Genomic DNA, 15,019 nt, shown 5'->3' on the forward strand with positions numbered 1-15,019 from the left:
TCCAAGATGCTCATTGAACCCCATACAAGGTATATCCCAAAAGAAAGTCACCAATACATATAATCACCAAACTTGCCAAAACTAAAGACAAAGAGAAAATTTTAAGAGTTCCCAGGGATAAGTGAAAAGTCACATACAAAGGAGAATCAATAAGAATAAACTCGGACAACTCGGCAGAAACTATGCAGGCAAGAAGGCAATGGGATGGCATATATAAAGTATTGGAGGAAAATTGCCAGCCAAGAATCATATATCCAGCAAAACAGTCTCTAAAATATGAAGGTGAAATTAAGACATTTACAGATAAACAAAAGCTTAGGGAGTTTGCAAAAAACCAAAAGTACAAGAAATACTACAGAGAATTCTCTGGTTAGAAAATCAGTAATATCAGATATCAGCCCAACACTAGAACACAGGAAAAAGGAACCAGAAATCAACTCAGATACAGAAATCATAAAAATAAATCAAGATATAAAAAATGCTCAAAATAGGGAATCACGGACGTCGTTATGTAAAAGATGACATTAAATCAATAAACAGGGACTAGATAAAGTAGGCATAGATCTTCCATACGGAGAGAAAATCAAGGCAATATAGAGAGATACAAGTTAGGTTTAAACTTAGAAAAATAGGGGTAAATATTAAGGTACCACAAAGAAGACTAACAATCCCACACTTCAAAATAAAAGAAAAATGCAAAGGCTCGGCAAAAACAAATTCAACTACAATGAAAAGAGGAACACACAACTTACAAAGAAAAACTTCTGAGCACAAAAAAGTAAGTGGAAAAATGAAACTGTCAACAACAACAAAAAAAAGGCATCAAAATGACAGCACCAAACTCATACATATCTATAATCACACTGAATTTAAATGGACTAAATGCACCAATAAAGAGACAAACAGTAGTGGCAGAATGAATTAAAAAACATGATCCCTCTACATGCTGCCTACAAGAGACACACTTTAGACTTAAAGACACAAACAAACTAAAGCTCAAAGGATTGAAAAAAAAAACATATCAAGCAAACAACAAATAAAAAACAGCAGAAGTGGTCATACTAATTTCTGAAGAAACAGACTTCAAATTTAAATCTACCACAAAGGATAAGGAAGGACACTATATAATGATTAAAGGGGCAATAAACCAGGAGGATATTACCATATTAAATATTTATGCACCCAAATACCGGGCTTCAAGATACATAAAACAAACTCTAACAGCACTGAAAAGTGAGATAGATAGCTCCACAGCAGAAGACTTGAACACACCACTTTCGGTCAACAACAGAACGTCCAGAAAGAAGCTCATTAAAGACACAGAAGAGCTAAATGCCACAATTAACCATCTTGACCTCATAGACGTATACAGAACACTCCACCCAATGGCTGACAAGTGTACGTTCTTTTCCAGTGCACATGGAGCATTCTCTAGAATAGACCACATATTAGGCCATAAAGCAAGCCTTAACTGAATCCGAAACATTGAAAATTACAAAGCATCTTCTCTGGCTATGAAACTAGAAGTCAATAACAGGAAAACCAGGGAAAAGAAATCAAACACTTGGAAACTGAACAACACCTTGCTCAAATACAATTGGATTATAGAACAAATTAAGGACAGAATAAAGAAATTCATACAATCTAAAGAGAATGGAAATACTTCCTATCAGAACATGTGGGACACAGCTAAAGCAGTCCTCAGAGGTCAATTTATATCGATAAATGCACACATACAAAAAGAAGAAAGGGATGGTGGGAGGCGGAGCCAAGATGGCGGACTAGGCAGACGCTACCTCGGATCCCTCTTACAACAAAGACACGGAAAAACAAGTGAATCGATCACATACATAACAATCTACGAACCCTGAACAACAAACACAGATTTAGAGACGGAGAACGAACTAATACGGGGAAGCAGCGATTGTTTCCAGAGCCTGGAGCCAGCATACCAGTCAGGTACGGCACAAGCACAGAGACCTGCTCCACCCCCCTGAACTAACCCCGGGAGGGGGACTAGCCGGTTCCACGGGCGGCGTGGGACGCAGCCGTTAGGAGAAGTCCCCGGGAGGCAGTGACTGATCTTGGAGCAGAAAGAGCAGCACCCGAGCCGGGGAACCGTCCCACAGGGATTTGGACTGCACGCAGGTACGCCATAAACACGGAGAGTTGCTCCACCCCCTGAACTAACCCTGGGAAGGTGACCATCCGGGTCGCGCGGGCGGCGTGGGACGCAGCCGGTAGGAGAAGTCCCCGGGAGGCAGCGACTGGTATTGAAGCGGGGAGAACAGCGTTCCAGCCGGGACACTCGGTCGCGGCACAAGCACGGGGAGCTACTCCACCCATCTGAACTAACCCCGGGAGGGGGCCCACCTGGTTCACGGGGGCGGCACGGCCACGCGGCTGGAGGGACGAGAAGTCCCCGGGAGGCAGCGACTGATTTTGGAGTCGAGAGTGCACCGTCCCAGTAGGGGAGCCTTGACGCTGGGCGTGGGGCTGGAAGCGGAGGATCTGACCGTGACTCCAGCGGGCCAGACCCCCCGGGGGCAATCTCCACACAGACAGCACACATAGGCGACGTGCCCGCGGGAATCTCAGATATAATAGTCTTTCCAAGCAAGACAAGCAACTCTGGCTATATTCTGAGGTGCTACTCTCCTATCTCTCTGTTCCCTCCCCCACCCTCCCCAGGCGGCTTCATTAACATCTGAATAGCCTGAGCCAGAGGGAGAACTCTGATAGGGATCTGACTGCAGTTTTTTTTTTAGCGGATTTTCTGGAAAAACTAGTTTCCCAGTGATGGCTCGGAGACAACAATCCATATCAAACCACTTAAAGAAGCAGACCGTGACAGCTTCTCCAACTCCCCAAACAAAAGAATCAAAATCTTTCCCAAATGAAGATACAATTTTGGAATTATCAGATACAGAATATAAAAAACTAATTTACAGAATGCTTAATGATATCACAAATGAAATTAGGATATCTGCAGAAAAAGCCAAGGAACACACTGATAAAACTGTTGAAGAACTCAAAAAGATTATTCAAGAACATACTGGAAAAATTAATAAGTTGCAAGAATCCATAGAGAGACAACATGTAGAAATCCAAAAGATTAACAATAAAATAACAGAATTAGACAACACACTAGGAAGTCAGAGGAGCAGACTCGAGCAATTAGAATGCAGACTGGGACATCTGGAGGACCAGGGAATCAACACCAACATAGCTGAAAAAAAATCAGATAAAAGAATTAAAAAAAATGAAGAAACCCTAAGAATTATGTGGGACTCTATCAAGAAGGATAACCTGCGGGTGATTGGAGTCCCAGAACAGGGAGGGGGGACAGAAAACACAGAGAAAATAGTTGAAGAACTTCTGACAGAAAACTTCCCTGACATCATGAAAGACGAAAGGATATCTATCCAAGATGCTCATCGAACCCCATTTAAGATTGATCCAAAAAGAAAAACACCAAGACATATTATCATCAAACTCACCAAAACCAAAGATAAACAGAAAATTTTAAAAGCAGCCAGGGAGAAAAGAAAGGTTTCCTTCAAGGGAGAATCAATAAGAATATGTTCTGACTACTCAGCAGAAACCATGCAGGCAAGAAGGGAATGGGACGACATATACAGAACACTGAAGGAGAAGAACTGCCAACCAAGGATCATATATCCAGCAAAACTCTCTCTGAAATATGAAGGCGAAATTAAGATATTTACAGACAAACACAAGTTTAGAGAATTTGCAAAAACCAAACCAAAGCTACAAGAAATACTAAAGGATATTGTTTGGTCAGAGAACCAATAATATCAGATATCAGCACAACACAAGGTCACAAAACAGAACGTCCTGATATCAACTCAAATAGGGAAATCACAAAAACAAACAAATTAAGATTAATTAAAAAAAAATACACATAACAGGGAATCATGGAAGTCAATAGGTAAAAGATCACAATAATCAAAAAGAGGGACTAAATACAGGAGGCATTGAACTGCCATATGGAGAGTGATACAAGGCGATATAGAACAATACAAGTTAGGTTTTTACTTAGAAAAATAGGGGTATATAATGAGGTAACCACAAAAAGGTATAACAACTCTATAACTCAAGACAAAAACCAAGAAAAACGTAACGACTCAACTAACATAAAGTCAAACACTATGAAAGTGAGGATCTCACAATTTACTAAGAAAAACGCCTCAGCACAAAAAAGTATGTGGAAAAATGAAATTGTCAACAACACACATAAAAAGGCATCAAAATGACAGCACTAAAAACTTATTTATCTATAATTACCCTGAATGTAAATGGACTAAATGCACCAATAAAGAGACAGAGAGTCACAGACTGGATAAAGAAACACGATCCATCTATATGCTGCCTACAAGAGACACACCTTAGACTTAGAGACACAAACAAACTAAAACTCAAAGGATGGAAAAAAGTATATCAAGCAAACAATAAGCAAAAAAGAAGAGGAGTAGCAATATTAATTTCTAGACTTTAGACTTAAATCCACCACAAAGGATAAAGAAGGACACTATATAATGATAAAAGGGACAATTGATCAGGAAGACATAACCATATTAAATATTTACGCACCCAATGACAGGGCTGCAAGATATATAAATCAAATTTTAACAGAACTGAAAAGCGAGATAGATACCTCCACAATTATAGTAGGAGACTTCAACACACCCCTTTCGGAGAAGGACAGGACATCCAGTAAGAAGCTCAACAGAGACACGGAAGATCTAATTACAACAATCAACCAACTTGACCTCATTGACTTATACAGAACTCTCCACCCAACTGCTGCAAAATATACTTTTTTTTCTAGCGCACATGGAACATTCTCTAGAATAGACCACATATTAGGTCATAAAACAAACCTTTGCAGAGTCCAAAACATCGAAATATTACAAAGCATCTTCTCAGACCACAAGGCAATAAAACTAGAGATCAATAACAGAAGAACGAGGGAAAAGAAATCAAATACTTGGAAAATGAACAATACCCTCCTGAAAAAAGACTGGGTTATAGAAGACATCAAGGAGGGAATAAGGAAATTCATAGACAGCAACGAGAATGAAAATACTTCCTATCAAAACCTCTGGGACACAGCAAAAGCAGTGCTCAGAGGTCAATTTATATCAATAAATGCACACATACAAAAAGAAGAAAGAGCCAAAATCAGAGAACTGTCCCTACAACTTGAACAAATAGAAAGTGAGCAACAAAAGAATCCATCAGGCACCAGAAGAAAACAAATAATAAAAATTAGAGCTGAACTAAATGAATTAGAGAACAGAAAAACAATTGAAAGAATTAACAAAGCCAAAAGCTGGTTCTTTGAAAAAATTAACAAAATTGATAAACCATTGGCTAGACTGACTAAAGAAATACAGGAAAGGAAACAAATAACCCGAATAAGAAATGAGAAGGACCACATCACAACAGAACCAAATGAAATTAAAAGAATCATTTCAGATTATTATGAAAAATTGTACTCTAACAAATTTGAAAACCTAGAAGAAATGGATGAATTCCTTGAAAAACACTACCTACCTAAACTAACACATTCAGAAGCAGAACAACTAAATAGACCCATAACAAAAAAAGAGATTGAAACGGTAATCAAAAAACTCCCAACAAAAAAAAGTCCTGGCCCGGACGGCTTCACTGCAGAGTTCTACCAAATTTTCAGAGAAGAGTTAACACCACTACTACTAAAGGTATTCCAAAGCATAGAAAATGACGGAATACTACCCAACTCATTCTATGAAGCCACCATCTCCCTGATACCAAAACCAGGTAAAGACATTACAAAAAAAGAAAATTATAGACCTATATCCCTCATGAACATTGATGCAAAAATCCTCAACAAAATTCTAGCCAATAGAATCCAACAACACATCAAAAAAATAATTCACCCTGATCAAGTGGGATTTATACCAGGTATGCAAGGCTGGTTTAATATCAGAAAAACCATTAATGTAATCCATCACATAAATAAAACAAAAGACAAAAACCACATGATCTTATCAATTGATGCAGAAAAGGCATTTGACAAAGTCCAACACCCATTTATGATAAAAACTCTTACCAAAATAGGAATTGAAGGAAAATTCCTCAACATAATAAAGGGCATCTATGCAAAGCCAACAGCCAATATCACTCTAAATGGAGAGAACCTGAAAGCATTTCCCTTGAGAACGGGAACCAGACAAGGATGCCCTTTATCACCGCTCTTATTCAACATCGTGTTGGAAGTCTTAGCCAGGGCAATCAGGCTAGACAAAGAAATAAAAGGTATCCGGATTGGCAAGGAAGAAGTAAAGTTATCACTATTTGCAGATGACATGATTATATACACAGAAAACCCTAAGGAATCCTCCAGAAAACTACTGAAACTAATAGAAGAGTTTGGCAGAGTCTCAGGTTATAAAATAAACATACAAAAATCACTTGGATTCCTCTACATCAACAAAAAGAACACCGAAGAGGAAATAACCAAATCAATACCATTCACGGTAGCCCCCAAGAAGATAAGATACTTAGGAATAAATCTTACCAAGGATGTAAAAGACCTATACAAAGAAAACTACAAAGCTCTACTACAAGAAATTCAAAAGGACATACTTAAGTGGAAAAACATACCTTGCTCATGGATAGGAAGACTTAACATAGTAAAAATGTCTATTCTACCAAAAGCCATCTATACATTTAACGCACTTCCGATCCAAATTCCAATGTCATATTTTAAGGGGATAGAGAAACAAATCACCAATTTCATATGGAAGGGAAAAAAGCCCCGGATAAGCAAAGCACTACTGAAAAAGAAGAAGAAAGTGGGAGGCCTCACCTTACCTGACTTCAGAACCTATTATACAGCCACAGTAGTCAAAACAGCCTGGTATTGGTACAACAACAGACACATAGACCAATGGAACAGAATTGAGAACCCAGACATAGATCCATCCACGTATGAGCAGCTGATATTTGACAAAGGACCAGTGTCAATTAACTGGGGAAAAGACAGCCTTTTTAACAAATGGTGCTGGCATAACTGGATATCCATTTGCAAAAAAATGAAACAGGACCCATACCTCACACCATGCACAAAAACTAACTCCAAGTGGATCAAAGACCTAAACATAAAGACTAAAACGATAAAGATCATGGAAGAAAAAATTGGGACAACCCTAGGAGCCCTAATACAAGGTATAAACAGAATACAAAACATTACCAAAAATGATGAAGAGAAACCCGATAACTGGGAGCTCCTAAAAATCAAACACCTATGCTCATCTAAAGACTTCACCAAAAGAGTAAAAAGACCACCTACAGATTGGGAAAGAATTTTCAGCTATGACATCTCCGACCAGCGCCTGATCTCTAAAATCTACATGATTCTGTCAAAACTCAACCACAAAAAGACAAACAACCCAATCAAGAAGTGGGCAAAGGATATGAACACACATTTCTCTAAAGAAGATATTCAGGCAGCCAACAGATACATGAGAAAATGCTCTCGATCATTAGCCATTAGAGAAATGCAAATTAAAACTACGATGAGATTCCATCTCACACCAGCAAGGCTGGCATTAATCCAAAAAACACAAAATAATAAATGTTGGAGAGGCTGCGGAGAGATTGGAACTCTCATACACTGCTGGTGGGAATGTAAAATGGTACAACCACTTTGGAAATCTATCTGGCGTTATCTTAAACAGTTAGAAATAGAACTACCATACAACCCAGAAATCCCACTCCTCGGAATATACCCTAGAGATACAAGAGCCTTCATACAAACAGATATATGCACACCCATGTTTATTGCAGCTCTGTTTACAATAGCAAAAAGTTGGAAGCAACCAAGGTGTCCATCAACGGATGAATGGGTAAATAAATTGTGGTATATTCACACAATGGAATACTACGCATCGATAAAGAACAGTGACGAATCTCTGAAACATTTCATAACATGGAGGAACCTGGAAGGCATTATGCTGAGCGAAATGAGTCAGAGGCAAAAGGACAAATACTGTATAAGACCACTATTATAAGATCTTGAGAAATAGTAAACCTGAGAAGAACACATACTTTTGTGGTTACGAGGGGGGGAGGGAGGGAGGGTGGGAGAGGGTTTTTTTATTGATTAATCAGTAGATAAGAACTGCTTTAGGTGAAGGGAAAGACAACACTCAATACATGGAAGGTCAGCTCAATTGGACTGGACCAAAAGCAAAGAAGTTTCCGGGATAAAATGAATGCTTCAAAGCTCAGCGGAGCAAGCGCGGGGGTCTGGGGAACATGGTTTGCGGGGACTTCTAAGTCAATTGGCAAAATAATTCTATTATGAAATCATTCTGCATCCCACTTTGAAATGTGGCGTCTGGGGTCTTAAATGCTAACAAGCAGCCATCTAAGATGCAGCAATTGGTCTCAACCCACCTGGAGCAAAGGAAAATGAAGAACACCAAGCCCACATGACAACTAAGAGCCCAAGAGACAGAAAGGGCCACATGAACCAGAGACCTACATCATCCTGAGACCAGAAGAACTAGTTGGTGCCCGGCCACAATCGATGACTGCCCTGACAGGGAGCTCAGCAGAGGACCCCTGAGGGAGCAGGAGAGCAGTGGGATGCAGACCCCAAATTCTCATAAGAAGACCAAACTTAATGGTCTGACTGAGACTGGAGGAATCCCGGCGGTCATGCTCTCCAGACCTTCTGTTGACACAGGACAGGAACCATCCCTGAAGACAACTCATCAGACATGAAAGGGACTGGTCAGCGGGTGGGAGAGAGACGCTGATGAAGAGAGAGCTAATTATATCAGGTGTACACTTGAGATTGTGTTGGCAACTCTTGTCTGGAGGGGGGATGGGAGGATAGAGAGAGAGGGAAGCCGGCAAAATTGTCAAGAAAGGAGAGACTGAAAGGGCTGACTCAAGACGGGGAGAGTAAGTGGGAGTAGGGAGTGAGATGTATGTAAACTTATATGTGACAGACTGATTGGATTTGTAAACGTTCACTTGAAGCTTAATAAAAGTTATTATAAAAAAAAAAAAAAAAAAAAAAAAAAAAAAGAAGAAAGGGCCAAAATCGAAGAATTACCCCTACAGTTTGGACAAAGAGAAGGAGAGCACCAAAAGAAATCTTCAGGCACCAGAAGAAAGCAAATAATAAAAATTAGAGCAAAATTAAATGGAATAGAAAACAGAAAAACAATTGAGAGAGTCAACAAGACGAAAGCTGGTTCTTTGAAAAGATTAATAAAACCAATAAACCATTGGCCAGACTGACAGGAGAGGAAACAAATAACCCAAATAAGAAATGAGATGGGTGACAGCACAACAGGCCCAACTGAAATTAAGAGAATCATAACAGAGTACTATGGAAAGTTGTACTCTAACATATTTGAAAAACTAGAGGAAATGGACAAATTTCTAGAATCATGCTACCTACCTAAACTAACACAAACAGAGGCAGAACAACTAAATAAACCTATAAAAAAGAAGGGATTGAAAAAGTCACCAGAAAACTCCCAACAAAGAAAAGCCCTGGCCCTGATAGCATCACTGGAGAATTCCACCAAACTTTCAGAGAAGAGTTAACAGCACTACTACTAAAGGTATTTCAGAGCACAGAAAAGCATGGAGTACTCCCAAACTCATTCTACAAAGCCAGCTTAATCCTGAAACCAAAACCGGGTAAAGAGTCCAAAAAAAAAAAGAAAATGAAAATGACAAACCAATATCCCTCATGAACTTAGAAGCAAAAATCCTCAAAAAAAATTCTAGCCAATAGAATTCAGCAACATATCAAAAAAAAAATAATTCACCACGACAAAGTGGGATTCATACCAGGTATGCAGGGATGTTTCAACATTAGAAAAACAATTGACATAATCAATCATATAAATAAAACAAAAGACAAGAACCATACGATCTTAATAATGCAGAAAAGGCATTTGACAAAGTCCAACACCCATTCATGACAAAAACTCTCAGCAAAATAGGAATAGAAGGAAAATTCATAAACATTATAAAGGGCATTTATACAAAGCCGACAACCAATATCGTCCTCAAAAGAGAGAGAGGCTGAAAGCATTCCCCTTGAGAACGGGAACCAGACTAGGAGGCCCTTTATCACCACTCTTGTCTACCATTTTGTCATCTGGTATGATTTTCCTATGTGTTGTAAATCCTACCTCTATGATTTTAATAAGGCAAGATTAGAAGCAGTTATGTTAATGAGGAAGGACTCAATCTACAAGATTAGGTTGTATCTTGAATCAATCTCTTTTCAGATAGAAAACAGAGAAGCAAGGAGAGACAGGGGGCCCTCATGCCACCAAGCAAGAACAGCCAAGTGCCTGTGCATCCTTTGGACCCAGGGTCCCTGCACTATGAAGCTCCTAGACCAGGTGACGCTTGATGACAAGGACCTTCCCCCAGAGCCAACAAGAGAGAAAGACTTCCCTTGGAGCTGACACCCTGAATGCAGACATCTAGCCTCCTAGACTATGAGAGAATAGATCTCTGTTTGTTAAAGCCATCCACTTCTATTTCTGTTACAGTAGCACTAGATAACTGAGACAGACTCCTACAACAGCAAATATGATCTTAACAAATAATTCAGAAAAAGCTCATTTTATGAAATAATAATAATAAAATTCCCTCCCAAAATATTAATGCTAATTTCAGCTCTGAAAATTCTGGTGGCTTGGGAATATGCTTGCCTGTATTGCTCTGTTTTACCCACTTATATTTACTCAAAACATATGACAGTGGAAGATATATAGTAGATGTTGAGTAAGAACGTCTTTCAGGAGAGTTACGCACACGGCCAGGAAATCTGTAGCCCAGGTGTCTCCTCCATGCTGTTATGGCTAACTTGATTCCCTGAATGATCACCCTTTTCTCTGTTTTTTTTTTTTTTTCTTTGTTTGTTTTGTTTCTATGTTTATGAGAAAGAAAAGTGGGACAATTGGCAACAGTCAAAAAAAGCCTGTGGTTAATAGCATGCTGTCAATGTTAGTTTCCTGATTTTGATAATTATATTGTGCCTATTGAAGATGTTCATATTTGGGGAGTCTCAGTGGAAAACATATGTGAATTCTTTGTACTGCTTTTCCATGTTTTTGTAAGTTTGAAATGATTTCAAAATTAAAGCTTAAAAATCACACCTCCCACCTGTCATCGCTTCTTTCTGGAAAATCAGAGGAAGTCCTGTCCCCAAAACCACTCACTAGAGTTCCAGTGAATAGCTTCCTGTACCTCAGCTATCTCAACCTGTGTCACTTTGACAGACTTTTCCATTACACACCTGGTAGGCACACTGAGCTTAAAGATGGATTGATTATATCTCATCCCAACCCTGAAAAGTTTGGGACTGAAAAAGGTTATTTCTTCTGGAAAGGAAAACAAACCCAGAAGGAATCAGTGCCTCCAGAGAAGGCAGGCCCCAGAGGAAAGGAAGAATCAGCAAGAAAAAATCTCCTGACACCATTCTCCTTCTAGAGGTGGTAAATTGATCCTCGTGGAGGAGGGAAATAGGACTCACTCCCTGGAGGTTAGGCTTATAATCCTTCCATCCTCCAACACACACCAGAAAGCTTCGCCCCAAACCCATTGCTACTGCTTCGCTCTTTGATGGTTGTTGCAGAGGAGAACACCTCTCCATTCCAGGAAGATCAGAAACTGTCAGAGAAACTTCAGGTTTGAATTCATTTCCCTCTTGCCCAGAAAATGACATTGTGTAACAAGATAACTGTAATAAAAAAACTACTGATCTCTAAAAAGGCACCTACTTACTTTGCTTCAGCTATACATTGTACAGCTGTCAATTCCTAAGCATTAGTATCTGTCAGACCTAGAGAAGGCACGTCCACAAATGTTACCTCATTCAGAGTGCTCAGCTCTTTGATGAAAGGGTTACAGGTGCATTTTACAGGCAGAAAAATTGGGTAATAATTAATATAATTGACTTATCCAAGTTCTCACAGTTGGTAAAGTATGAGTTGTAATTCAAACCCTAGAATCCTTATTCAAAATCCATTGCTTCTCTACTACATCTTAGCTGGCTACTACCATTTACCACAAATGGGAAAATTGTTCATTTCAAGGGCTTTGCAAAATGGGATGCATGTGACCAAACATCCAGATCAGATGAAATCGATGGTTATGCTGCTGTGAGAGAGGGCACAGTAAAAGTGCTTCTAATTACTGTGCCTTCTTGGACCAGCCTTAGGGAAAAAGTGAAAATCAGAGAAATGTCTTTCTCTTGTGTATAGCACAGAATCTGCCCCACTCTGGTCTGATCTATCCCAAACTCCCTGAGGTATAACGGGAGGAGGGATGGAGTTTGTTTTGTTTTGCTTTGCTCATAAACTTGTTCTGAGCAGCCTATGTACATTAACATAGCTTTAACAGCACTGTACCCATATTCTCACTCCCTCTGCAAAGCACCTTCTGTGCCAGTTCAGGCAACTTTGGCTACCCCATATGACAGCTCCAGCACAGGCTTCTTCTGGGTAAACACCACAGCTGCTCTCTGTAAAGTGGAGCTAAGTAATAAAATGTGAGCAACAATAGTCTTGTTAGAAATAGCTTTTTGACCGACTGTTAATTTAGGTAGGTTCAACATAAAAGGGTTGGGTACACAGAGAATCATTTTTCACATCTTGTTTCCTAGGGCAGTTTGTGAGACTCTCAAAGTTGGAGAATTGCCCCAAGGGGTAACTGGCCGGAACTTTATCTTCGATTCTTGTTGTTGTTATTAGGTGCCGTCGAGTCGTTTCTGACTCATAGCGGCCCAATGCACAACAGAACCAAACACTGCCTGGTCCTGCGCCATCCTTACAATCGTTGTTATCCTTGAGCTCATTGTTGCAGCCACTGTGTCAATCCATCTTGTTGAGGGTCTACTCTTTTCTGCTGACCCTGTACTCTGCCAAGCATGATGACCTTCTCCAGGGACTGATCCCTCCTGACAACATGTCCAAAGTATGTAAGACACAGTCTCGCCATCCTTGCCTCTAAGGAGCATGCTGGCTGCACGTCTTCCAATACATACAGATTTGTTCGTTCTTTTGGCAGTCCATGGTATATTCAATATTCTTCCCCAACACCACAATTCAAAGGCGTCAACTCTTCTTCCGTCTTCTTTATTCACTGTCCAGCTTTCACATGCATATGATGTGATTGAAAATACTATGGCTTGGGTGAGGCTCACCTTAGTCTTCTGGGTGGAACCTTTGCTCTTCAACACTTTGAAGAGGTCCTTTCCGGCAGATTTACCCAATGCAATGCGTCTTTTGATTTCTTAACTGCTGCTTCCATGGCTGTTGATTGTGGATCCAAGTAAAATGAAATCCTTGACAACTTCAATCTTTTCTCCGTTTATCATGATGTTGCTCATTGGTCCAGTTGTGAGGATTTTTGTTTTCTTTATGTTGAGGTGTAATCCATACTGAAGGCTGTGGTCTTTGATCTTCGTTAGTAAGTACTTCAAGTCCTCTTCACTTTCAGCCAGCAAGGTTGTGTCATCTGCATAACGCAGGTTGTTAATGAGTCTTCCTCCTATCCTGATGCCCCGTTCTTCTTCATATAGTCCAGCTTTTCGTATTAATTATTCAGCATACAGATTAAATAGGTATGGTGAAAGAATACAATCTTGACGCACAACTTTCCTGACTTTAAACCAATCAGTATCCCCTTGTTCTGTCCGAACAACTGCCTCTTGATCTATGTAAAGGTTCCTCAGGAGCACAATTAAGTGTTCTGGAATTCCCATCCTTCACAGTGTTATCCCTACTTTGTTATGATCCACACAGTTGAATGCCTTTGCATAGTCAATAAAACACAGGTAAACATCCTTCTGGTATTCTCTGCTTTCAGCCAGGATCCATGTGACATCAGCAATGATATCCCTGGTTCCACATCCTCTTCTGAAACCAGCCTGAATTTCTGGCACTTCCCTGTCGATATACTGCTGCAGCTGTTTTTGAAAGATCTTCAGCAAAATTTTGTTTGCGTATGATATTAATGATATTGTTCTATAATTTCGACATTTGGTTGGATTACCTTTCTTGGGAATAGGCATAAATATGGATCTCTTCCAATCAGTTGGCCAGGAAGCTGTCTTCCATATTTCTTGGCATAGATGAGTGAGCACCTCCAGCGCTCCACCTGTTTGTTGAAACTTCTCAATTGATATTCCATCCATTCCTGGAGCCTTGTTTTTTGCCAATGCCTTCAGAGCAGCTTGGACTTCTTCGTTCAGTGCCATTGGTTTCTGATCATATGCCACCTCTTGAAGTGGTTGAATATCGACTAATTCTTTTTGGTATAATGACTCTGTGTATTCCTTCCATCTTGTTTTGATGCTTCCTGTGTCGTTTAATGTTTCCCCCGTGGAATCCTTCACTATTGTAAGTCAAGGCTTGAATTTTTTCTTCAGTTCTTTCAGCTTGAGAAAGGCTAACCATGTTCTTCTGTTTTGGTTTTCCATCTCCAGCTCTTTGCACATGTCATTATAGTACTTTACTTTGCCTTCTCGAGCTGCCCTTTGAAATCTTCTGTTCAGTTCTTTTACTTCATCAATTCTTCCTTTTGCTTTAGCTGCTCAACTCTCAAGAGCTAATTTCAGAGTCTCCTCTGACATCCATCTTGGTCTTTTCTTTCTTTCCTGTCTTTTCAGTGACCTCTTGCTTTCTTCATGGATGATGTTCTTGATGTCATTCCACAACTCATTTGGTTTTTGGTCATTAGTGTTCAATGTGTCAAATCTATTCTTGAGATGGTCTCTAAATTCAGGTGGGATATACTCAAGGTCATATTTTGGCACTCATGGACTTGCTCTGAGTTTCTTCAGTTTCAGCTTGAACTTGCATATGAGTAAACGATGATCTGTTCCACAGTCAGCCCCTGGCCTTGTTCTGACTGATGATATTGAGCTTTTCCATCATCTCTTTCCACAGATGTAGTTAATTTG

The sequence above is a fragment of the Elephas maximus genome, chromosome 10 (genome assembly GCF_024166365.1).
Source record: "Elephas maximus indicus isolate mEleMax1 chromosome 10, mEleMax1 primary haplotype, whole genome shotgun sequence".
NCBI lineage: Eukaryota > Metazoa > Chordata > Mammalia > Proboscidea > Elephantidae > Elephas > Elephas maximus.